Source organism: Cynocephalus volans, chromosome 1 (assembly GCF_027409185.1).
Source record: "Cynocephalus volans isolate mCynVol1 chromosome 1, mCynVol1.pri, whole genome shotgun sequence".
NCBI classification, from domain to species: domain Eukaryota; kingdom Metazoa; phylum Chordata; class Mammalia; order Dermoptera; family Cynocephalidae; genus Cynocephalus; species Cynocephalus volans.
In genome coordinates this window covers 264,665,315-264,689,719 of record NC_084460.1, presented here as the reverse complement: position 1 = coordinate 264,689,719, position 24,405 = coordinate 264,665,315, and the positions used below count along the sequence as shown (strand labels likewise).

Here is a 24,405-nt window from a genome sequence, read left to right as displayed (position 1 = left end):
CGAGCCCATTACATTACTTTCTGTCCAAATACTGACATCTAGTCAGTGCTTTCATGCTATCATTGGTCTGCTTTCAGGGCCAGAGTTACAGAATGAGTCGCCCAAACTGCTACACTCATGGATTCATAGAGACAGTCTCTTATGTTATCCACAGTGAACCCAGGGTGGGTGGTTGAGAAGAGTACCTTACCTCCTGGCTCTGGACTCAGGTTTGGGACAATTCATTTCCAGGAGGCTAGGCCACATGGCTTACCCTTCAGGACCGACCTTCCCCCTTTCCTCTCTTGGTCATCTCTTGGCTATGGCCTCATATAAACACCAGGACACCTCCCTATAGATAATTAGACCAATGTACTGAGTCACACAGAGCAGTGGTTTTCAGACTTTGAGATGTAGTAGAAATTAAAGTTAATGAGGGGCCTGCTATAGGTTTAACAACCTTTTATTTTAGAGAATAAAAAGGAAGCTTTTATTTATTATCAATCATTTTATAAAATAAAACTCTCTTTAATATCAATCAAATTAATGAAACAGAGAGCCTCAGACAAAAAGATCATGAAAAGTATAAATTCAGTCATACACAAGACTTGCTGTCACCATTTTTTTCCTCGTTTTGTGATATGAAATAGTCCGAACTTCTTTCTTGAACCAACCAGGGCCAAAGTCTAGCTTCAGGGCACTGACTTTCCATGGACTTTTCATTCAGGATCGTCTTAGTTCAACCCAGGTGAAGTAAAAATAGAACAGGAATGAAAAACTGATTTATTCTAGACATTAATAACAGCCCATTTTAATCATAGGATGATGATAAAGTTGGAAAGTCAGAGAAATCTGAGATAAAAATACTAAAACCCATTTTTTATTATAATTGAGGACCTCCCTTTATTTAAATGATGGCTGTCTTTGTTATTTGTCCAGAAATTATCATCTCTGTGGGCCCTGTGTTTAGGTAACTAAAGGAATATTCAACATAATATTTTGTCTCATAGTTGTTCAGTTCAAGTAAAGTAAATCTTAGAAGCAGACAGCCAGTTGATTTATGAGTTTTATTATCTTTTCTGTTAGTATGTCAGAACTAGGGTGTGCTAACAATATTTAATGGCTAAGCGAAAATCAGCTTGTAAATTTCCTTTTCCGTGTTAAGCACTCTGTGGCTATTAACTTCTGATATGACTAAGACAAATTCACTTATTTTATAAAAGGTTATTTCTATCACTCATATCTTAGCTAAAGAGTTTACAAATAAGGTAATTTTCTCTACATTGAATTTGCCTTAGCCATTGGCCTTTATCCTCTAACTACTGTGAAGAAACTCTTCAGTACATTGCTTTTTGTTTTTCTTTACATTGTGTCTGTTTCTGAGTGACACTGCTTTGAAATGCTGAATTTATGTTTGTCAGCAAAATATAAAGCTGGGAATTGATTATTTATTACAGTCATAATATGAAAAATGAAGAAAAGTAACTAGAACCAGATGGCAGAACTCTTGAGACTGGAGACCAGTTGGTACAGCCTCTGTGATTTGGGAAAGACTATACAAGGGGGCTTCAAAAAGTTCATGGAAGCATTAATATTATCTTTTAGTTCCATTTTCCCACAAACTTTTTCAAGTACCCTCATATTTAAAAAGATACCAAGCTACTAAAAAATGCCCATAATTGTCTAAAAGTCAAGCTGTTAGATGCAGGGTTGGAGTTCACTTGTGCCCTTATATCCACTAAAATTTGAGAGAGAGAATGACTCATGTATTTTAGGGATTTTAAATTTTGTATGTAGAGTAATAGTTGGGCGTGGTTGCACTTTGTCTAACTAGGTAGAAGATGTGCCATTATTAAATTGTTAAGTATGGGTGAAATCAATGATTATTAAGAGCTTCTGATATATGTAGCATATTAAAACACATAGAAGTCCTCCTCACGTGTGGCTGTGGAAGAGTGCCATTTAAATTTCTTTAGGTAATTAGAATACATTATTCCTTAATTTTTCTTAAATGGTAAAGATATGAGACAGTGGTCTTTGTGCATAATTACCCACTGGTTAAGTCTGTTGAATTAGGGCCCACAGATGATGTACTGGATAAAAGAAGGTGCTTTGCATCATACCTCCCCATTTGATTCTTTCCGTGATGTTGAGAAGTCCCTTAGAATCACAGCCTCCGTCCTCAAAGAAGAGAAGAATTTTTTCTTGCCATTTGTTTGCAAATAGAGTTTACAAATGGACAGTATGTGTTAGCTTGCAGATGTTTGTTTCGTGTCTACAAATGTTTCTTTTAAGCCCACAAAGGGTTTAAAGAATTTAAGCCTGTATTTAAAGATCAGGATACTTCACATAAAATCCAGAAAATCAGAAGATCTCACCTACCAGGCTTAGGCTCCTCCTTGGCTGGAGCCAATAGTCTTTCCACAGGGCACAAGTTCACCACCCTGCTGCCAAGATCCCCAACGCCCGCAGTCTTTATGCTCATGTGCACACATCCCGTCCACCTGTCACATCACCTCACTCCTGTGAGGTCACCTGGCCCCTGTGATTCCACCTCTATATCTGAAGCTACCTCACCAAAGCCATAGTGCCTTTGCCCCATGGCTCTGATTTCTTTGATGGTAGCCATTACATGCCATTGTCCTTTGCATGCTTACCAAAAAATGCAAGTTTGATGGAATTTCACATCAGTGAAGATGCAAGGTTAGAGTTGAGAACAAGCTGGGCTTGGGGCCACTGATGGTTGTTGTCATCCTCAGAGACATGGCGATCCTGGAAGAGTGAGATGGTTCTTCCTTGGGAATTCAGATCTTGCCAGGTGAGGTGTAGCTTTGACATCATATGGAATTATCTGGTTTCTCTAGTTTTCTTCAGAAATCCCCATTTAGGTCCCTGCTGTATAGAAGCTAGCTCTCCAGGCTCTGAACACATTTTGTAAACTAGATCCATTCACTCCATGGATCTACAATCAAGAAAGTAAAAATTGGTTTTCAGGGAGCATAAAAATCTTAGATTTACAGTGGTTTGTGTCCCTCCAAAGGGACACGGTACATAAAGAGATATTCATTATATCTCTGGCATTAAAATTTTGTGAAAGGGGGAAATGATTAGGGAAAAAAAGTGTAAAAAGTTCTTAAGGAGTCAATAATTGAAAAAAGTTAGAAACTAATCTGCATAATGTTTCTAGTCCATGTATTGACAACTCAAAGAAGATCAAAAGAGGTGAGACATGGGAAGGCAAACCAAACCAAAGCAAAATACTGCATGAAAAAGATGAAATAAATTCCACTTTTTACCCCAAAATGTTGGAGACAAAGTTGTTGCTTGTGGTTGTAGTGATTTTCCCCCTAGTGGTTATGACCCAAGGCCCTATAGTGAATGGATATCCTCAGCTTAGAATCAAAAACTAATGAGGTCAGGGTATTCATTATTACCAAGTCCATTTTACAATTGGAAAAACCAGAGCAGAGACGTCGAGTCTTGCCTGAAGCCAGAATCACCAGCTGGATGAACATACAGGCGTTCTTGGCATCTGGTCTTTCCTCTAACCACACTTCCCTCTTACTGCAGTAGAGAAGAAAGGACATCGCTCGTTCTAGGGCTAGGTCACTGAGTGGAGTTGACTGGGGAGAATTTGCCAAATTGTTCATGTCTGTGTAGTTTGCACTTTATTGCTTTATTGTATTTCCACACAGTGTTTCCATGGGTTATTTTTTAAGTTCAGGAATTCTGAGCTTGCTTCTGTGTGGTTTCCTGACAAGTACTTGTTTTAAAATTCCATGGTGTACACTGACTAAGAATGCAAGACCTGGTCGATGACAGCCAGACACAAGCCTGTGCTTTCACTCACTGGATTGCTGCTCACTCAGGGGATTTTCAGCATTGTCTAAGCTGCGGTCTTCCTGTCATTCATATCTGCCAGTGGTTCTCAACTGATTTTGGGGTGATTTTGTCCCCCGTGGCATATTTGACAGTGTCGTTATTTTAATTTGGGGGCGTTACTGGTATCTACTGGGTGGAGGCCAGAGGTGCTGCCAAATATCCCACAATGCACAGGACAAACCCCAGAACAAAGACTTCTCTGGCCTGCTGTGCCAGTAGTGCTGGGTTTGTGAAACCCTGGTATAGACATACCATTAAATGCCTAACAGCATAAGATAACAAATTCTGAGCATCTCTGAGGCTGATTCTGAGTTTTTCCTGTATAAAAGGCAGTAATAACAACAACAGTGATGCTGCTGCTCCTGCTGCTTCTGCTGCTTCTCCTTTTCCTCTTCCTCTTCCTCCTTCTTTCTCTTCCTCCTCTTCCTACCCCCCACCCCCTTCTTCTCCTTTTCATTCTCTTTCTTCTTCTTCTCTGGTATCAGCTAACCTTTTTGAGAGCCAGGCTCTCAGAATGTGAGATTTTTACATGTCTTGACCTTCAGCAATCATTGTGAAAAGCCAAGGGGGTGGTTGGTTTTTTAATCTACTTTCAATGGTAAGAAACTGAAGCTTAAAGAAGTTAAGTAACTTATTCAAAGTGAGAACTTATGTTCAGTTCACATCTGTCTACCTTCCGGGTCTGACTCTCATCCGTGTGCTGGTAGCTGCTAATTTGCAATGTTCAGCATTCCCCAAACACTTATTATTGGCTGTCTGGTATCATGCAAAGCTGTTTTTATGTATGTCATTTAAGTTTTAATCATTCTACTGAATAAATCTAGTTTTTTCAGCTTTCTTTTTTATAGGACACTTAATGCAGTGAACCCTATAACTCATTGGTGTGATGTCAAAGAACTGATGTGACTGAAATTTCTACTTTTCATCAAGCTGCTTTGGCATTTTTGAGGTCACCTCAGAATGTGACTCTCATTGCTAATGTTTAAAGGTACTTTAAATCTACCTTTAAGCACTGAGAATTTGATCCTGTTTTTCTACTTCTGATTATATGGATAATATCTAGTTTTGTGAGTTTGCTTCCAAAATGACAACTTCTAGGAAAATAAGTATATAAGCTAAATAATAAATCAATTAAGAGTGTTTACAAATTATCTAACCAAGTTATTAGACTTTTTTCCACCTTGGATTCATTCCAAGCTCCTATCCAAAGACTGCTATTTGAATGTGACTCTAGAATTTTGAAACCCCACTCTAGTCCTGAGGGGAGATGCAAATGAATACTTGCCATTTTTAATGAAATATTGAAGCAGTTGGGTACAAGTCTGTCCTTACTTGGGAAAATTTTGGGAGTCCTTGACCATCAATAAGGGGCCACACTAGCTTTTTTCATATTGTTATTCTGCGTGCAACTTGAAGAGCATTCTTGATTTCTATGTAACCAGTTAGTTTTCAACATGTCTAAATTTTTGAATTTATCATTCAGAAATATGGAGAGATTTGGAAGTTATTCACAACCAATTCTTTTTATTCTAGGAGATAGACATTTCCGTCTTGGATTTACCTTTTTTCAGAGTGTACTGAACAGGTTTCTCCCAGTGATAATGTCAGAAAGGTAAAGATGACATTAGAGTCAATAGTAGATTAGATATTAACTATGCCTTTGTTTTTTCTAGAGATGTAGGCAAAGTAGGCCTGCCTGATTTTTTTTTTTTTAATTTAAAGTTTCTTAAAGTCTTTTTTTTTTCCTTTTACAAGACATATAAGTTCCAACTTCCCATGATCCCTGCTCTACCTCATGACCTTTCTCCATGCCTTTATTATACCCAGCTTCTGTGGTCCCTTCCATATTTACTACTTTAAATTCATCTAAGAGGGAAATGGACTGGTCTACCTTATCACCATGAAAGCAGACTTTCTTGATAGTTAACTTGCAACCAGTAGTCTGAATGCTTAATTTTGAAGGCACTGCATTTTAAAGGACAAGCTTTGTTGGGCAAAGTATTAGAACAATCTCAAGAGGAATGGGAAGTAGAAAGCTTACTGGCTAGGGACCACTCATAGGTAACCTGTGACTGAGCTGCCCTTGGGTTAGAAAGTTAGTGCCCCTTTAGTAGAACATGGTTCCTGGGACCCTCCATTTATCTGCTTGCAGGTATGATTAACAGTATAGTATGACCTCACATCAAGGGATACTCACATGACTTTTTTTTAAATATAAAGTGCTGTGGACACATAAGTAGTAGGAAACAAATGCCTAAGGGTGATTTTAAGTTCTGTGCATGTCCAAAGAATTATGCCTTTCTAATTTATTGCAATTTTCTAATATTATCATGTAATTCCATGTGTTCAGTCACTGTGTTATAGGTACTGATACAAATTAAACTGATGTTTTTATAGCAGTCTGTTCTGGGTCTGCTTATTTATTTTTGTTAAAGTGGGTTCAGCATTTTACTAGGCTTATCATTTTAGTAATTGGAGTTAGCATTTTGCTTCTCATTCTTCACTGGGTTGTTCTAGTGTTTTTGCCAAGCAGAGCTCTCACCCGTGAGTGGCTGAACCTTCATAACATACCACCTTTCCAAATTAAACACCAAATGAAGTGTTCAACATCTGGGTTCCACTTGTCCCAGTCTTTTCCTGCCCTGTGGGAACCTTGGTTTCTTAAGTAGCTTCCTCTTCCATAATTGCTGTGTTTCTTTAAATAATAGTCTAATTTTTGACATTTTGCATTTTGAGAGGCAGCATAATCCCTGCAGCTCATTCCCTTTTGGTTACTGATAAACTTCCTTCTTTTTAGATCCTAAAACTATTGAGCACTTTGCCCAATGCTGCTTTATAGGTAAAGGGACCAATCAGAATTAGCTGTTTCATTTACATCAGTGCAGATATTCCTCACAGATGCAAGTTTCTGCACTCCCCACTGCTCTTTACAAACCACTAAAATTACTAATATATATATTGTCTTTCTATCTTAATAGAAGATTGTCTACTTTTATAAGTTTTGGGACAGCAGGGTACTCCTTATACTTGTTTTCATATTCTGGCAATTTTAAATGAAACCAAATATAATATAAAACCTTTGATGCCTTGAACTTTTCTTGATGTTCTGATAGGAAAATAAGACTAAACATAATACTTTTGAATGTAAAGCTTAGGGGGTTTTTTGTTTGTTTGTTTGTTTTTGTTTTTTAAACCATGTTGCTGTGGAATTTATTACGGGATGTCCTTGCTGTTGTTCTGTTGGTCAACTCAACATTGCTATATTTTTCTTCCTTCGTCTCTCCTATCTTTCTTTCTTTTCAATAATCTGAAACATGCTTCCCCCCCCCACCCCAACCTGAAAGAACAGAGGGCAATGGCTATTAAATTTTGGGAAGGGGCAAACTTATTAAATGTGAGCAGCATGGAGCAATGAGAGAGAAGCACAATAAATAGAGACTAAGAAAATACAGTACAGTGCATCCTCCTTTCTTTTCCATCCACAAAAAGCAACAGTGATAAACTAAAATTAAGGCACTTACAGATATTGATGTGTCATTGTTGTAATCAAGGTTCTTGTCACATTTTGTCTATGAGAAGAAAAATACATTCCTTTATTTTTCTGTAGATATCTAGCAAAGTCTGGCTTTTGGAAAGGATAATTAAAATTGATTGATAAACTTATTCTCAGGCCTCAAATTACAAACACAATTGAAAAGGCTAGTCATTTTTATTCTCATATTTTTACTTATTCATTGAGCAAATATTTGTTGAGCTCCTTCAGTGTGCCAGGTGTTATTCTAGGCATCACATACAAAACAGTAAATAAAACATAATTTCACATATATATTGAGCAGTTTTCCCCTTTACTCTGAATGCATTTTTATTTTATTTTATTTTTTATTTTTATTTTTGTCTTTTTGTGACCGGTAAGGGGATCGCAACCCTTGGCTTGGTGTCGCCCGCACCGCCCTCAGCCAGTGAGCGCACCGGCCATTCCTATATAGGATCTGAACCCGCAGCAGGAGCGCTGCTGCGCTCCCAAGCGCTGCACTCTCCCAAGTGCACCACGGGCAGGCCCTTGAATGCATTTTTAAACAGACTTCCGTTTTCCCTCTGGCTATTTTGTATTAATCTAGAATCCAAATTATAATTTAGTGGAATCCATAGGTTCTATTTCTTCCTCTGATCCTGACCTTGAGTGACATCACTTTGCTTCAGTTTTTCTAGCTGGTTCCAGAATGAGCTGGGTAGTATCTTTAAAACATGTTCAGCCTCTCAGTGATAAGATTACTTTTAAAAAAAAACAACACTATTTGAAGGTACCAAAGCAAACAGACCTTCTGAGTCTGTTCTGTAGAGTCCAAACTGATTTACGTAGCTCTACAAAGAATTATGTCTTTGAGCTCTACTCAAAGAATTGAGTGGCATTTTTAAAAATAGTTTTGATGGAAAACACATGCATAATAAGAATGTCCACTCCACCCCAAATTTCTCCCTGACCTCCACCCGTAATTTTTCCCTGACCTCACAGACTGACACTTCTTTTTTTTGTCCTGGTCATAGTCATTCTCTCCACCCAAAGTAACTTCTCTAAGTAGCAACCTTATTCCTTGGTACTGGGTTATGGGCTAATTCATTGTTAGTACATGAACTGGACCACCTGGCTCATTGGGCATGTGTTGAATAAAGCTGTGGCCCTTGGAAGGTTAGGTGTGTGAACTAGTCCCTCTTAATAATGAGCGGTTGTGGCAGAAAAGCACACACTGCTCTAGGATGATGGGAGCCTGCTTCACATTTTCTTCTTACATTTTCTACCAGAGTGCTTCTCATTCATAGGTGATTGTTGACTTGAAAGGTGTTCTTCATTTTTGCATAAGAAACAGAAATGCACATCTTCAGAGAAGGGTTTCCCCACGTGGGTGGGTGAAATTATCATTTGACTCTGGTCAGAGCTGGGTGCTTATTTCACATAGTTCGATTTGGGCCAAATCACTCAAACAAGGTCTAAATCTGGGAGATGATTACAACTGAAACAGGGAATGAGGGTAGCTTGGGAAGCTCATTCCCAGTTGTCTTTCCAAGACTTACACAGCTACAGGCTGGAAACCTGATAGAGCCGACAAACTTGACCCATAATTACATACTAATACAGTTATTGTCACAACATTTTGGACTGCCCAATTCAAAAATGTTTCAAAAGAAAGTAGAATATCCAAATTAAAATTATATTTCTTTTAACCTCCTTTCCATTTTTAAACTTAAGTGATATAAGTTGTCAAAGAGCTTATTAAATTGGGCTGAAACAGTAGCTCTGCCAGAGGCATGGACAGCTGTGTGGATAAAGAGGAAAGACCACTGGACCTTCAGAAGACCTGGCTTTGAATTCTAGGGGTACCACTGGACTTGGAGCTCAGATGTTGCAGAGGCCACTTAAAATATCTGGAGATAGTGATAATAATCCCAGATCTATGGGTTATTTGAGGTTTAAATGAGGTGGTAATTGCATGGAAGGCCCATGAGAAATGTTAGTAGAATCCGAGTGTTTATTAGTGTTAATTTTAAGGATAAAGGAAATAATTCCTACTCAAAAGAATACAGAGTTGAATCAAGGATGATGTCAACATATAAACAGCAAAAAATTAGAGTGTACCTGGCCTCTATTGTTTGCATGATGTACAATTGTTTTGAGACAGGTTGAGAGACTCAGAGCTATCTGATTTCTTTTTTTTTTTTTTTTTTTGTCTTTTTTGTGACCGGCACTCAGCCAGTGCACCGGCCATTCCTGATCCGAACCCGCGGCGGAGCGTCACCGCGCTCCCAGCACCGCACTCTCCCGAGTGCGCCACGGGCTCGGCCGAGCTATCTGATTTCAAATGACTTTTCTACAATTTAATCTTTTTTTGAAGTCATTATAAGTTATTTAAAAGTAAGTGAGAACTTTTCTTCTCAGCTCTGAATAAAATCCTTCTTTAGGGCATGATAAAATGCCATTGGGTGTGACAAAAGTTGGTTAGTGCTTTTTTTAAAAAACTTTTTTTTATGTTTTTAAGCTTAAAAAAGCAAAAAGGCCACTCAGCTTCTGGATAATCTCTGGGATTTCTGTCCTCACAACACATTAAAATTTTCAAAGTTGTGAAGATGCCTTGCAGTGACTGTGTTTGAGTCTGGTCTGGTATTAAACATGCATCCACAACATCAGCAGCTCTGTGTTGGCTTTAAATGGACTTAACAAGGGAAAAGAAATATTCTCTGGTCTTGAATTGCTTAGAGGCTACCAATGACATGAATACAGACTTTTGCAAATTAGGATATGCAGTGACAGGTCAAGTGAAGATGCAGAATTTGCTAAGATCTTAGAACACTCTTTAATTAGTCCTCTATGCTGAGAATACTAATGGGCGATTTTCATGTAAATTACTCTAGTCCTGGCATCACCACCTGGAATTATACCTGTTTCCCTCTCACATATGCAAGTAAATAGGAGTGGACGTATGTATGAATAGTGTCATTATAGAAGAAATATCGAATCAGCTCTAATTTGTCAAAAACAAAAAAGTAAAATGTTTGCAGATTTTGCTATTTTAACTATTGATAGTAACAAATTATTTCAAGCCGAGTTCACAACAATTGTATGGCTTCATAATCAAAAGCCACAGGTTAAAGAATCTGATAATAAATATAGCTATTAGATGTTAATTTTGAAAAATTGCTATATCTTGCTTATATAATGGTAGAAACAAGCATAAATGCTTTTGAAATCAGGGCCTTCTGATTATAAATTTTCTGTTCAAAATAGATGACTGGGATCTGCTTAAGTCTAAGTGGAGTATGGCTTTAAACTAAAAATTTCCTAAATATTTATTTTTTTTCTGTATGTTTATTGCCCACTAAGGATTTCTATACAGTATTTCAGGAACCAGAGCATCTTATAAAGGATAAAAATTACTCTCTTTCTATTTTTAATGAAACTTGGACCCCATAAGAGATAAGATGATATGGTAAAGAAAAGGTCCTTGTAAAGTGACATAGATTCCAGTCACAGAGCTGAGTGTGTGACCATGGATGAGGCATTTCGCCCTTTGAGTTTCCATCTGCTGTTTTATACACTGTCATAACCTGAATTAGATGATCTGAGAGACCTTTTTTATCCAAAACACTCATTCTGTGAGTTGGTTCATCCTTTCCTGATTCCCATTTGAGTATTTTAATGAGAGTGTAAGAAACAAAAAATAAAACAAAAGCAAATTGCCTTTGGGAGGTTCAAACGCATTTTGGATAAACATATTAGCAACAATACAACTGATTATAAACACTTTGTGTTAGGCTTAGAGAAAGCTAGTTGATTTTCTTATGTAGTTATGATGATTGCAGTAGAAAGGCAGCCACTGAGTTTTAAACTGCAGCAGCCAAACCTACCTACTGTGGCTTCTCAGCTGTTTCTGTTTAGTGTGGAAATCTAACGTAGCTGAAAACTACTCCTGATTTTTATTAAGTTGAAGTCTGGAACTTCCCCTTGTAATGATAGAAAAGCACACTTTCAATTAAAGGAAAACTGCCAAAGTTCTGAAATTCATTTATTTTATTATTACTTGGTTTGACCCTAGAAATGGGAGATCAAGCAAACTAGATAGATTTGATAGTCCTAAGGTCACAAGTTCGGTTTCCTCACAAGTTGTTTCTAGATTTAATTCACTGCAAATCATATAACCCTTAACCTTTTGATGTAGAATCTTTTATGCAATTGTGTATCACATCAGGGTCATCCTAATCACATTGGGACTGGAAAAATGACAAGTAAGTAAGGCCAGGGGAAGGAATTCCAGTGAGCAAGTCTGGGAATCAGTATTTGGCTTGTTAGAGGAGGGACATGTACTCTCTCTAGTAGAGTCAGGGTTTGCTGCAGTAAGCTTACACTGGCCTGTAGAAACCGATTGTTGAATTTTTGGGAATTTTGAAAGCTGGTTGTTAACACCAGTGGTAGCATGAAACCCACCATGGTGAGATTGTTCACATTAAAAAAATTGGCAAATGATCCATTGGGGCTTTTTTTCTCCAGAGAGCCAGTTGTTAAACACATATAAGCACAACACAGAATAAACCTCAGTGAACTTTTTAAATTTAGGTTCTGAGGCCATCCATATATATATATTTTTTTTTTAATAAAACTTGCAAAAGCCATTGTATGACAGAAATGTCACCCAACAGATTTGAGGACTCGTGTAGCAAACAGAGGAACAAATTATTTTAAAAGATTTACTTTTTTAGATATGACAAACAACTCAGACAGTGTACCTCAAAATGAGGAGTCAATTTTTTTTTAAAAAGTACTCTAAACTTAGGGAGCTAAAATCTATGATGTGAACTCTTAGATATAAATAAATGTGGATATGGAATTGTCTTCCTAGTTCTATTATGACCTAAATGAATAGAATGTGCTAAAGTAAAGATATATTGTATAAGTGCAATATCCACATGCAAATGATTTTTTTTTTTTTTTTTTTTTAATTTAAAGATGACTGGTAAGGGGATCTTAACCCTTGACTTGGTGTTGTCAGCACCACGCTCTCCCAAGTGAGCTAACTGGCCATCCCTATAAAGGGGCCCTAAGCTGTGGCCTTGGTGTTATCAGCACCACACTCTCCCAAGTGAGCCATGGGCCATCCCTGCAAATGATTTTTTAAATAAAATTTTTCTCATTTAATCTTTTTGGCAATTTATGTCAACAGTGTACTCAAAAGTGTGGCAATGGAAGAGTGGCAAGGAATTGTAGTGGACCAAAGTCAAATATTTCCATGTAGGTGTGGTATACTTTTCGGAGGAATCTTTATTTGAGTGCTTTATATGAAATGAATACCTCCCAAAGAGATAGGGGTTAAACAGTGCATAGTATGTTAACACAGTCACTTCCTTTTTTTGGGGGGGGGGCTGGCTGGTACAGGGAACCAAACCAGTGATCTTGGGGTTATAAGGCTGTGCTCTAACCAACTGCGCTAACTAGCCAGCCCCCCACTTCCTTAATAATGAAAGGAGAGAAGCAAATTGACTGATTCTTTGGCTTGTAAAACATAATCTGGACCAAATGCATGGGTGTGTTCTATTAATTGATGATTCTTTGATATATCTTCATTTTAGAACTACTGATGTACCAGGAGAGAAGTTTTCCTGTCACTTTATTTGCAAGAAATCAACCAATTTATTTTGAGTTCCAAGAACAGATATACTAGAGATGGCATGCTGTACTTTCATGATGTCTATATTTGCATATGTGAAGCAGAGTAGTATATCATACTATATGGACATGTAAAGTCATCTGTGTTCTATGTTGCCATTCCTCACATTTAGAATGTGTATGTAATCAGTTCCTATTTTATGTCATATTCATCTGCATTTGCAGCATTTCAAAGACTAGTCAGAAACATTTTGGCACAGATGGGAAAAGCTGAACTACTTATAAGTTCCAGAACTACAAAGACACAGATCAACCATATGATATTAATAAATAGCTTGGGTGTGGGGAGAGCATTAAAAATTAGATTATTTATTTAGAAAGTTGAAAGTCTCCATTTGTAATCATTTTTGTGATCCTGAAATAGGTGCTGGGTTTTGTGTTTTTTTCTCTCATCCTCACATTTCCCTTCTCCCCCTTTCTCATGTTTTGAATTAAAATCTATAGACAGACGGAAAGGGTGTATATATAACTGCGAGAAGGATGTGGTAAATCATGCCAGTGGTTTGTGATCTCACAGACATGTTGGTGTCAGAGACTGAAGACCAAAGGCGAATCCTGAGCTTCCAATGGATTTATCTGAAATCTCTCACCCTTGTAGCATATCAGGGATAATAGCATATCAGGATAATTACATTTTTACAAACAGTAGAAAAAATCATTTTGACATACACATAGTATTTTCCAGCCAGACCAGCTTTTCAGTCTTTTACAGCTTTCATGCATTAAGGTTCATATTTTTTTTGTTTATTTAAAAAAATATTATCATTAATAATAGTTTTGTTCTGTGGTCAGCCTATGAATAGAAGATACGGAGGAAGACCCTTTTTTTCGTATTGCCCCAAGTCAAACATTTGATACCTTTTCCTTTGTAGAAGTTTGTTCTACTTATGTTTTTGATTAAGAAAGTTATGGCAACCAAATTTTCATGGAGATTTTTAAGAGCTTTGGTCATTTTTCAGCTTATTGCTATGTGTAATAGAGTGAATTATGTTTAATGGCAAATCACTGGGGGTAAAAAAACCAGGAGAAAAAGTTACAGGACAAATACTGTCATTGATTTCTTTGCCACTGCTATCCAGTGAGGTGAGTTCTGACTGGATGAACCTAGAAAAGTTCATCTCCACTAGCCGCTCACCTGCATCAGAATTCCAGGGAAAAGAAAAAGTTGGGGGAAAGTATTCTCTTTTCTTAATCCCTTCTGATCAAGTGTGGTGTTTCATTTTGAAAATGAAATTAATTCTCTTGAGGCCTTTGAAACTTTAATAATACACAATAAATAAAATCATATCTAATAACTCAATGGTTTCATTTGGCACCATCATCTTCTAGATGGACTGCAACTGCAGAAACATAAATACTTGCAAGCTTCGAAAGCTCAGTTTCTATTTGCTAAATAAACTTGGCTGGCTTTAAATTCCTTTGTGTGCAGTCATTAATATGATCCACTTTGACAGCATTTAATTAAAGTGCTTTTCTCTGTTAAATTCATTAAAAGTTGTCCCCCCACCCCCCAATGTATAACTGCTTTCCAGATGCTGAGTGGCAGGGACCTATAAGCCTCACTTTAAATAACTTCTCATTTCTCTGTGTAAAGTGTTTATTACATTCAATTTAGAAACTGTTAAATATGGTTTAGAAAGAAAGTCAGATTCCAGGACGTGTTTTCTGTCCCTTCAGCAATCTCTTAAAAAGCACATGTTAGTTTAACTCGTCTGAATAGGCATTTATCATCTGCATATTTTTCTTATACTCTGTCAACACTACTAGGCATTTAAACTGGGAGGTAATAAAGATATAATTTTCATATCAGGGTTGGGGAATTTGCATTAACTCTGAGCAGGTACTTGGCTTGAATACATTTGCCTGCAGATTCAGTGAAAGTGAGTGTAACAGTCTAGTATTTATTAATAGATTATTGACAGTTTAATGTCTTGGCACCTACTTAGCCCATGAAGTCTAACAACCAGGAAGCTGTCTGATATGAAAGCAGTCAATAGCATTTTTAATCAAAACCTTTCAGGTAATTGCTAGTTGACCTTAGAGATTTCCTTTAGGCAATACCATTCTTAGTTTAGACCAATAGGACCATATTGATTTGTAGAGTTTATTCAGAGATGACTATTTAATACCCATTGCTCCAGTATATTGTGGTAAATTTTGCTTTTTCTGTATCTGCCATATGAATTGTCTTTTTGGCAGTGATTTTCACAATATTCCCTTTACCAGTTTTACTTTGAAAATATTAAATATGTTCTCTTCTCAGAAATAGAAAGTTGGGAATCTTGAAGGCACACATGACCAAGTGTTTTAATATAATAGAGTTTTGATAGAATACTTTGCTCAGTCTATAATTATAATTCCAACAGAGACCCTGACAGAGCTAAAAACTATACTGTCAGTAAAGGTAATTATATAATACCTTAAAAGCACTGTACCTTAAAACAAAAATGTTCTTTAACACCAAAATGCTTTTTGATCTTTGTGAGAATAAATGAGATGGCTTATACTCAGTTTTTAGATTTTCTATACTTAACTTCCATAACTTATTTAGTTTTTATTGAATATTTTTAAAAACAAGTTTTTATAAAATCTAAGTAAGCTATAAAGTCAGGCTAGAGGCAGTAAAGACAGTTTCTGGCTCTAACTTTAAACAATTTGCTTTGTTCACTTTGAAATATATGATGTTGGAACTACAGAGGTTGAATCAAAGTGGAGGCAAAAATACATACGTTGAATTAATTTTTTTGTTGGTTCTTCACATAGGTTAACTTCATTCATTATACTCCAAAGAAAATCATTTTGGCATTTAATATTTGTTTTAGACAAGACATTCAGTATTTTCCATAGGCTTTTGTAGATAGGCAACATTCCTTCACATTTCACAAAGTTGAGACCCACTACCATTTCAGGATTTTATTGTGATACATATGATCCATTTTTAAGCAAATACTAACTTTTATAAATTCTGGCTTTTTTTTAAAGGTTCCTTTTGTCTTATATGGATTCTCCATTTTTATTTGTTATTTTGTTATTTTGCCTCCGGCAAATTTTCTTGTCATAGAAACTGTCTGCTGAAGGCCTTTTGAGTTCTGTTGATAGCAGAAATATTTCTGTAGACTGGGAGAGGGGAGAGAGAAGCCAACTGATGAATATGTCAATTTTTATCCCAGAGAATAGTGTAACACCCTAAGCATATATCTCTCAATGTTGGCAATTTTAAATCAGATAATTTGGGGGGAATTAAAGAACTGTGTGAGTCACTGTATGGCATTGTTAGCATATGCAAAGTGTATGTATGAATGTAATAAATTATTTTAAATTATTTTAATTCAACTCATTTCAGAAATAAGTGTACTTTTTAGTGAGTGCTTATAAAAAATAATAATTTTGGTACTTTTTTAGATTTGGTACTTTTTTCCCCCTTAGAGCTATTAGATGTGTTCTAAAGTTTAAAAAGGCTTTTGGTCTGTATAATATGGCTATTACCAGTACAGAAGTATTCTGGAAATTTTAGGATAGGCTTTAGATTTCAACTATTCATTCAAAGCACAGTGCCTTGATACTGTACTGAGTTCTGAGTATGCAGAGATGACTGTAACACAGAATCTATCCTTAAGGAGCTCACAGATTAGTAGAGATAGGTATGAGAGCAGATGACTGTGATGCAGCATGTAAGAACAGAGAAAGAACACTAGGAAAGGAATGCATATGCTCCAAACCTGGTGAGTTGGAGAACCAGGAGGCTTCTAAGAAGTAGTGCTGCTCATGATCGCTTATGGAATTCGTCATCAGACAAGCTTTCCAGGAAAGCACCCAGCAGACAAAGATATGGAGTTTGGAGAGGTAAAACCACATGAGTGTTGGGGCTACCACTGTAGAGTTGTTAGAGCACAGCCTGCAAGGCAGCAGCTGTGGAGCAAGGACAGGGGCAGTGGCACAAGCTGCCGTCAGGTTACAGAGCCTTCTTGGACACGCAAGAAGCCTTGAGCCACTTTAAGGTCACTGAGGGCCTTTGACAAGATGCTGCGTTGGTGGCTGGGAGGCTTGCTGGGAGGAAGTTGTGGTAATTCAGGTTAGAGATTATGAGTCTGAATTAAAGCAATGGAAATATGTATATAGAGGGAAAAATAAATACAAGAATGTTTAAAAAGAATAATCAGCAGCACACGGGATTGACTAGATATAGTTTCAGATGAGGGGAAGGAGTCAGGGAGAACTCTCAGACCTTGGCTGGGGCAACTTAGGGTTGGTCTTACAGTACCAATTGAGAGCGTTAATGATTAATTCCCTGCTAATGTCATTTATAAGTATGTTTGTTTTGTAATGTGTTCTCAGCTATTAAATTAAATCCACCCCTAAGCAAATTCACATTTGAAAGTATGACTTTACAGTTCCAGTTTTGAGGATGACCTACACAGGATAAGCAAATATGCTTAGAAAAACCAAGGCGCTGCTGCATGGAGACAAGATTGGGCTTGCTTTGTGAATCTGAGTAGATAAGGATGCTGAATGACTGGCCTCATGGAAATATAATGGTCATCTGCAGCTTGGAGACGGTAATCTTTCTTGTGGGAAAAGGAATCACCAGTCCAGTTACTTTGCTCCAAGGAATTAGGAACTCTTAGGTTTAGGTTTCTCTTCCCAGTGACCATCCTGGGCACCCTGGGAGGAGACTCATTTTCTTGAGGAAGCCATGGTCCAAATAAGAATGCCGTCCCTGTTGGCTTTCCATTTCACACCCTGTATATCTACCACGAAATTTAGAAAAGTTTCGCCATACTTGGTTTCAGTTAGTAAAATCATTAATGTAGAGAATGTAAAACCAATATCCCCATAATGAATTAAAACTGGTTTAGAATTGAAAAGAATACTCTAGAATTAAAAGCCTTCTGACCTTGTGAATTTTTTACCTCACATCATTTAATTTTTCCATATTCTTTGTCTCTTGAAAGAAAATAATACCAAGGAGTCCAGTCTTTGATGAAATTAAATGACATTGAAAACTAAAGGCTGTGTTTGATAAGCTGTCATTTGACACCTTTTAAGTGCTAAGCCACAAGGAATCTTTGCTGCCACTCCCTGGAGTCAATGGCCTCTGCCTCCAGAGGAGAAAACCCTTCTCAGATCATTTGACTTTGTTTACCTAGTTTGGACTTTAGGGTAAAATAAACTACAATATGTCAGTGGCGTAGTAATGCTAGATATTTTGCTTTTTACTAGAGTGGTTGATTATAATGCATTGGTTAAGATTTGCTTTCTATAAAAGGAGTGTTTGTACTTTTATGTGTTTGATTCACACAGTGCAGTTTTCTCAAGTCCTGTTATTAAGTGGTTACATCCAAAAAGCAAAAAAATATGCTGAGGTAGTATTTTATTGGTGAACATCTAATATTTTCACTAACCGTAACTGTCAGATCGTTCTTACTTCTGAGTTCCCCAACTGTAAAAATTATACAGAAAATGTGGCCTATCATGGGATTCTAAGTAACCTCATGGAAGGTCTCAAACACATGCATTACCTTCTTTCTCTTCTTTTCCCCCAAGTAGAGAATCTAATCCAACACCCTTTATCCTTAAATAATTCAAACCCTCTCGTTTAAGAAGGAGGGAAACAGCACTAGTGCCATCACAATTACAGGGATTTTTAATCTTAGACTGATTCTTGGCTGAGTTTTGTCAGCAAGGGTCTCTCTTTTGTGCTAGCAAATTTTGATGAAATCGGGTGTGGATTTTTAAAAATGGTACACAGAAATAGAAAAGTAAAAATTCTTTTATAACCTCACTCAAAATTGACATTTGGGATAGGAACTTCTCTGTTATCTATTCTAATTTTTCTTAATTTCTTTGTTGTCTTCACTTTTAACCCTAAACTTGAAACATTGAATAGTAGCCTCTGTCATTTTTGCTGTTATGTTCAGGTTTAAATTAGAAGATGTTTATTCACACTAAAAGGAATTTGTGCTCAAAACTTAAATTGAAACAGAACATATTTTTGTATTTTTCTCCATTTAACCAGCTAAACAGCAGTAAAGGTGTATTTCTTAAATGTTAGACTCAAGAGTCTGTGATGTTGGGTCAGAGCTCGATTTTGTGTATTCATTTCTTCCTCTGAAGAATAAGTTGCAGTACCCACTGATACTGTTAAGATTAGTGTGCTGTTATTATTTTTTTTAAGAAGCAAGGCGTTCAAAAGATGGCAAAGAACTTTGAAAAGTCCTAATTATAGGACTTAAATAATTATAGAAATTTGACATATGACCACAAAGTCACATTATGTAATCTGTGTGTAAATTAGTAATAGTAATGCTTTGTTTCAGTGAAGCTTAACATAACTTATTGAGATCCTACGACTGAAAATGTACATTGATAATCCACCCCCCACCCACACTACCCTTGTTTCTAAATCATTCTTTTCCAAATAGAGATTTTCAGATTATATTTTTTGTCACTGGATTTATAAATGCTAAGATTTAGAATTGATTTGAATTCTGACTTTGGTGCTTAGGAGTCATTATTTAAGTCTGCTTTCTTATAAAATGTACTTAATCTATTCTTTCTCCATTTATCTTAAAGTGTTTTTCCCTAAAAGGAATCAAAACTCTGCTCTGGTAAAACTTATTAATGAAATGTATTTATCTGAAGCAGTCTCTGTATTCTATCCTTTTAAGCTTACGTTGAGTCTGTTTTTAAAAAGTCAAATTTCAGAGCTCACAAATCATGTATCACAGGCATTGATGAAGTTGTTTTCATTTGGGTCACATTTTTACTTCACTTGAGAATTATTTAGTCAACTGGATTAACAAAGAATTCTAATGGATCATTCTCAACTAGAAACCTTTGCACATCTTTCTTACTTGGCCTTTTGCCATTGATGAGGTTGTCCAGGTTGGTTCTTTTAATACCATTTTGAATTCCTGGTACCCAAGTCATCCTAAACTTTCACCCTCCTCATTTAATTACCCTGATTATCTTTAACTCAAATTAAGAGCTGCTTCTTTCATTCATGCTGGTGCAAAAGCCACTCTTTTGTCAATTATACTAGTGAAAGAAGTCATGCGTTCATTTAAAAACTGGAATCCTAGAGGTAACTGGCAGCCCTAGTTATTTCCATGTTATTCTTTATTCATTTTACCACAAATAAAGGTCTTTAAAGACACTTTAGTATTACCTATGCCTCGAATCTGGTCTTCAGAAGATAGGATTTTTCTGTGAATTCTTAGGTTAATTTTGGTATTCTGAGAAGACATTGTAAAGGGTGGTGGAAGTGTGTAGGAACAGGGAGCAAATAAATGCTCATGATGTTAGGCAAGAGAGATTGGGGTGGATGGGCTGGGTGACGGTTTCTACTGGGCTTAAGCATCAAATAAATGATCAAGTAAACCTGCTTATCAGATGATTCTGATGAAGGGAAAGTGTATTACACTTTCCAATAGGTTCAGTATATGTCCATGTTTTACCTCTCTTAAGTTCTAACTGGAAAGATAATTGTTTTCTATGCTGTCTTGGTGTCTGTTTGATTTTGATATGGTTATTCATCTTGACTGTACTTAATTTACTATCAGTTCATCTCCTTATACTGAAGAAGCAGCTCACTGAGCCACCTCTTTGGTGTTTGCAGATTCTGGACACTCCCAATAATCAGATTAATGACTGCAATACTTTTTTTTTTTTTTTTTTATCCCAAACTGTATGAAAGTTGTTGGTATAGTTGTTCTCAATTTATTACTAATGAGGAAATGATGTAAGCCAAAGGCTGTTTTAAGAACCACGCTTCCTCCAACACTCAAGTTTATTTTAACAGCTTATTGTGTCACAGTGTTTTTATGCTTTTATCTTTGACCAAAGTGTTTATTTTGAGAAACAATTATTAAACTGCATTAAAAACATACACAGTGTTCCAATAGTATCTTAGTTACAATATTAAAGGAAACCCAGACGAAGGGTGGATGAAATTGAACACATATTTCCATGTCAGACTTCCTACCATTTTGCTTGTTTGTATTGATTTCTCTTGACATGGTCTTCTTTTATTGAGAACCACTCTTTTTTTTTTTTCCCCTTATTCTCTCTCTCTTTTATTTAAAATCCCCTTCCTATAGCTGTATGTGCTAAGAGCAATTGTAAAAGGAAACCAGCTTATATTAAACCTGCCTGGAGTCAAAATGTAATCTAACACCTGTAGTCTGCAATTTGTCATCACTTCATGGATACTTTTTTTTAAATAACAGATTTCCTGAGTTTTGACCTTAGGATACTGTATAATCCAAAAAAAAGGAACAAAACTAAACCATGGTTTTTAATAAGTCTTATAATGTTAGGATGTGAAATTACAACCGTAAGACCCAACTCAAGTAACATCATTTGATGTTAGAATAGTGCGGAGTTGTACATCTAGGAGAATATGTTTTGCATGTGAAAATGACTTTGAGTGATAAAGAGGTGAATCTTAATACATGTGTAATTTTTTCTACACCCATTCTCTAAGGCCTTCCTAGGTGATTTGGCTCAAGTAAAGATGTTTTTAACTACAGGGTCCATTTTGAACTTTATAGTAGAGTGGTCATCATTAGGGAGAAAGCAAGGCTATGTGTTGAGTGTGATTCATGTAGTACAGAAGTTTTTTAATTTTTTGGTCTCTGGACATCTTTTTGTTCTTACTTAAGGGGACCCAAATAACGTGTTAAAACTCTTGATATTTCTATATTAGAAATTAGTTCTGAGAAATGTTTACTAACTTTAAAATAATTATAGATAATATATATGCATATATGGAAATGATATATTTTTATGAAAAATAACTATATTCCCCAAACAAAAAATAACACAAGAGTACCAATGTTTTATATACTTTTGCAAATGTTTTAATTTCTGGCTTAATGGAAGACAACTGGATTCTCATAATTGCTTCTGCGTTTAATCTAACATGATACATAGTTTTGGTTGAAGTCGATGAAGAAAATCAAGCCTCAAACAGACATGCAACTGGATAATGAAGGAATTTTTAATAGGTTTTCCAGGTAATTGTGATATTCTTTTTTGATACTGTAGCAAAACTTTACTACAAGTAGTAGTTTGTTATAGGTTAGTTACAAAGCGGAATTGAATCTGAAATTACAACAATGAACTTTCCATACTTTTATATTTTATTACCATATAATCTATTGGTCTGCCTTGCGCTTTGACTGGATCTTTTACCTATTCATAACATCATGCTTTGATTATCTGGAAAACATTAATTTACTGACTTATGAAGATCTTACAAATATTTACAAATTTCATTGTACGACATATTTTAAATCAAAAACAAACATTTATTAAATCGCCACCAATATTATCAGAAAAGTCTGTAAGTATTAGGAAGATATTAAGCTTATGGTGGCAGCTATAAGTTTTCCAAAATTCTAATTTTTGCTTGAAAGGTCAAATTTTATCATTGGCAATGAGTACTGTAAGATATTTTTCTTGAAGTGACAGGCTCATGTCTGCTGAATATACAAATAACTATAGTTTGTTAGTTGTTCTTTCAAGTTAAAATGATATTCCTTGAGAAAGGTGGCTAACTCAGCTTGTAACTCAAACAATTGCAGTGTTCTTTCTTAAGACAACCATCTTACTTCAACATGCTACAGAAGTGCATTATGAGTATTTCCTATTTTCTCACACACAGTATTAAAAAGAATTATAGTCAAGGGTTGAGATTTAATATAATTAATAAAATTTTACTGCTTTACCAAGGACATTCTTAAATGAAAGTGGCATTATTTTTACCATGAGCTTGTGGCAGTGAAGCATACAACTACTAGTACAGTTTGGAGCCACTGCCTTTGATTGCTACAGGCCAGCAGTTTTCCCACCATTGCTTTTGTACCCTCAGTGCAAATTTCAGCAGAAGTCAAAATGGTAAATGATGTCTTAGCTTGCTATGAAAACAGTTTGATGGCCTCTTGATGAGGTATGTAGATTCCCCCAGGGTACCATGGACCACTGATAAAGAATGTCTTCCTAAGAGAATGACAGGCTGTGTGTGTGTATAGAAAGTGTCACCTTGAACAGGTCATGACTTTGAGGTTCCATTCCATGTGACAGATGCTTCAGAGGCCATTTTTATGTGCCAGGTGCCATGTTAAGAGCAAAGATTTATGTAGTATTTGAGTGAAAGAAATAAGAAAAGTTATTGGTATGCATGTCTATTTGTAGATCTGTAGATCTTAGGGATGAAGAGGTCAGACAGATTTTTTTAATCTATTGCTGATTTTTATAATAAACATGTTGATAGAAAAATGTATAAGGCATTATACTACTAATTACAAAATCCTCACATTTTTTAATGATAGCTACTACTTATTGAAGCCTTACTATGGGCAAGAACTCTCCTAAGTACTTAGCATACATTATCTCACTTAATCTTCCTAACACTACAAGGAAGATTTTACAGATTAACAAATACTGTGGCTCAGAGAGAGTAACTTGCTCAGAGTCACAAGCAGCTAATAAGCCATTGTCGTTTGGGATAGACTGGATTCAAAACCACAACTTTGTGACCCTGAAACTTCTTACAACTTTTATACAATGCCATCTTATGATTTATGTAATGCCCTAATTTTTTTTTCAACACAGAAATGGTAAAAAGAAAAAAATTATGTCCTCACTCTCAGATACATGCTAGATGTAAATTCCTATAATTAATGACAGCTTCTTTACTTTTTAAATATAGTTTTGCTAAAAAGGAATAATAACCAAAAAAAGAAATAATATCTAGCTGTGCTAAACAAAGAAGAATAACTGGTCTGAAAGTAGAGAAGAGAGAATCTGGAATTAGTTCAGGGCTGCTGAACAGAGATGTACTGAGCACTTTCTGTGTGCCAGGGATATGGTGTGCCAATATGTTGCTCACAGTCTGATAGGTGAGACACATTTATATAATAGTTCCATTAATATTTACATTAATTATCAATCGCTAATGCTAAGTTCTCCCAGCTGAATTTTTGAGCTGAAATTAATAGTCTCTAATTCTAATGCTGAATTTGAAAAAAATAGTCTCTAATTCTAGTGAAAAATTCTAATGTTGAATTAGGAGGTAGAGCTGGATTGTTGAAACTTCAGTTACATGATATTTTATATATAGTATATTTTTTAAATAACAGCATGTTCATCTATTTAACAAATTCTTTTTTTTTTTTTTTTTTTTAAAGATGACTGGTAAGGAGATCTTAACCCTCAACTTGGTGTTGTCAGCACCACGTTCTCCCAAGTGAGCCGGCCCCCTATTTAACAAATTCTAATTGAACTATGCATAAGGACTTTGAATCAATTGTTCTTGTTAAATGTGTTTT

General features: G+C 36.0%; 1 protein-coding gene across 1 annotated transcript in view; it reads left to right on the top strand.

The window, feature by feature from the left end:
- Positions 1–24,405, top strand: part of SATB2 (SATB homeobox 2) — a 182,538-nt gene that overhangs the window by 149,416 nt on the left and 8,717 nt on the right. The window lies entirely within an intron of this gene.